This window comes from Triticum dicoccoides, chromosome 6A (genome assembly GCF_002162155.2).
Source record: "Triticum dicoccoides isolate Atlit2015 ecotype Zavitan chromosome 6A, WEW_v2.0, whole genome shotgun sequence".
Classification (NCBI taxonomy): domain Eukaryota; kingdom Viridiplantae; phylum Streptophyta; class Magnoliopsida; order Poales; family Poaceae; genus Triticum; species Triticum dicoccoides.
Window position 1 is genome coordinate 544,616,801 of NC_041390.1, and position 3,106 is coordinate 544,619,906.

A 3,106-nucleotide genomic window follows, 5' to 3' on the forward strand; every position below is an offset into this window, starting at 1 on the left:
TGAACGCGGAGGTGCCGTCCGTTCGGCGCTAGGATCATCGGTGATTTGGATCACGACGAGTATGACTCCATCAACCCCGTTCTCTTGAACGCTTCCGCTCGCGATCTACAAGGGTATGTACGTAGATGCACTCCTCTCCCTCCCGTTGCTAGATGACTCCATAGATTGATCTTGGTGATGCGTAGAAAATTTTAAATTTCTGCTACGATCCCCAACACCTGTGTGCTCTTACATCATTTGTAGGTATTGAGTGTTGTGATAATCGCCATAGGAACATTCTTACTTTTCCGAGGACCGCCGTCTTCCACAGCAATTTCCACTCCTCCTCTTTGGCCGAGTTAGACGGGCCGGCAGACCCCTCGAGCCAGGCTTCCCTTCTTTGCCGGATTGCCCCAAGCATGTTATATGCTGAAGAACTATAAAGTTTCCTTTCTTGTCGAAAAACCAGCTCCAGAAATCAGGGATGTTTCTTGTGCTAGTATGACCTTCACTTTTTGTGTGTTCCACTTGGCTGACGTTGAGTCAATCAACTCCGAAACAAGGGTGGGAAGATTCTGTGATATACATCCGTAGGGGCGCATCATCTCGCCCCGTGGCAGCCATTTATCTTCCTAGATCCTCGTGTCACCTCCATTACCAATCCTCTTAATCAAACCCAGTTTGAGAGTATCTCTTCCTTCTATCATTGCCCTCCAAATTTGACTCGGGCGGTTTCCCAAGACCGCCTCAAGTATTGTTGAGTCTGGGTAGTAGATGCTCTTCAAAATTCTGGCACTAAGCGATTCCGGGTTTTGCAGTAGTCGCCAGGCTTGCCTAGCAAGCATAGCCATGTTAAAAAGCTCAAAATATTTAAAGCCGAGACCCCCCATGCTCTTTGGTTGCGTCATTGTTTTCCAAGACACCCAATGTGGTTTCCGCTACCCCTGTTTGGAACCCCACCAAAACTTTCTGATAGGCATGTTGAGGTGTTCACAAAGGCCCCTCGAAAGCTTAAAGCATGACATAGAATATACAGGGATGGCCTGTGCAACCGCTTTCACCAACACCTCCTTCCCCGCCGCTGACATGGTATTTTCAATCCAACCCTGAATATATAGGAACTAATCTTCAGCTGTTGCGGGACTTTGCGGGGCGGTGCGCCAGGTATTCCAACCCAGCTGTTGCAGTGTCCAGTTGATCTTGGACATGACCAGAGGGCAAAAGATCGACCCGCGAGAAATTTTTCAGAGTCAATTTTCTTCGGGAACACTGCATCTGAAACCATTTTGCTTTATCAAAGTATAAGTAGATATTGTTTCATACTTTACACAACGACCACGTAACAACCGCATGCACAACATCAGCACTTTCGTGCACGGGCTAGCAGCATTCTCAAAAGTGGATCCGCTTTTCAAACCAATATAAGGCCAAATTTCATTCCACAATTCAGTGGCAATCATGCAGTAGAAAATAAGTGACTACACGTTTCAATTTCACTACAGAAAACAAATACCAAGTCCCATAAAAAAATACATATGGGGTTCAGAAACATTTTTTTCATTACGGAGGCAGAATATTTGCCTCATTCATTAATTAAAAAGAAGACAGGCAAGACTTTTTCAGATATAAAAGGAATGACGTAAGATTACAACTAAGATCATTGCTCCCGTGTCATAATTCTCTCTAGTAAGGCAGTTTTGCACAGCAATGAATGAACCAAAGCTTTCCGTCCTCCTTGATGGCTTGCAGGAGAATTGTGGGTGCACAGAATTTGTTGTGAAAGACCCGCAAATTTCTTTCACTACAAATGCCCCAAGCAATGAGCATGGTGATAGAGGACATCGCTCTTCTATTTACCTTCATTTCATTTTGACATGTTGGCTCACCAATCCTTTATAGATCACTATGTCGCCCACCTTTACATGTGAATGCTCTGAAGGTTTAACCAATCCTTGACCATTCTCGAATGTCTTAAAGTGTACCGCCCACTTATTATCTTACTTGCACAATGGGCAAAGGCCACAATTTGGCCATCCCCGCTTGGTCAAATGGTCGGCAATCCAATGCCTATGCCAAATAGCTGACCACACAAAGGATTATATAGGGGAGCGAGTGCAATTTGGGGGTCCGGCGAATTTGTCATGAGGTCACTAGCTCTTGAGGTGGTCAAACCATGTGTGATGTCTTAGATTGAATCTACTTTAGGCTAAACTAGAGCTTCGATTCCTTCATCGTCTTTGCCCTCAAAGTCGAAGTCCCCCTCTTCATCATATTCTCGAAGTATTTATAAGTGTCCTTGGTTGGTTTGACTGCCCTCCACCTTGGTCTCCAAGTTTTGGACGACTCGAACTCCTCCTCGTTTGGTAGTCGAATGCCTTCCTCCTTGGGAGTCTATGGGACACCCGTTTGAAGTAGTTACCCGTGACAGTGAGGACACAGCCTGTCTGTGGAGCTTGGATCCGGGCCCGCCCAGATGACCTATCTAGGGCTACAAGCGACATGATCTTGGGTAGAAGCCCACTTCCCGTCGACACAATGTTTCCACATAGTATGAATCTATATAGGAAAAACACCCCAAAAATTAAAAGTAGAAGAATTAACATTGTGAACCCCTTTAGCATCAAACTTCCACATAATAGCACCCCCCTGTTCACTTTAACCGAAGGGAGGCTGACAGTTTTCAACAATTAAACAAAATTGCTTGTAGGTTTCACGCGACAACAAGAGCATATAACATATGATGTGTTGTCCCTTCTATTTCCTGCGTACATGGCGGCTAGGGTTTAACCCTCTTCTCCGGCATGGCCTTTGTTCCCACCATCTAGGCATGGGGTGACGAAGGGAAACTCGGTTTCTCCGTCCAATGTGTACTTTGTTTTTGTATAGATTTTTGTTCACGTGTCTCAACGATGATGATGGGTGGCGAAAACATCACAACAGTGGAATAACTCCCTCTGGTCTCCTTCCCGTCCCGATAGTATTCGCTCCAAAATCGATGGTAGGCTTGTGAGGGTGTGGTCCCATGCATCTAGGCAGCAAGATCTATTGGATGATGTGATGGTGCCGGCGATGGCGGACAAGGTATCAAAACTGATGTTGAATCTTGATAAGTGTTAAGGTGGCACGG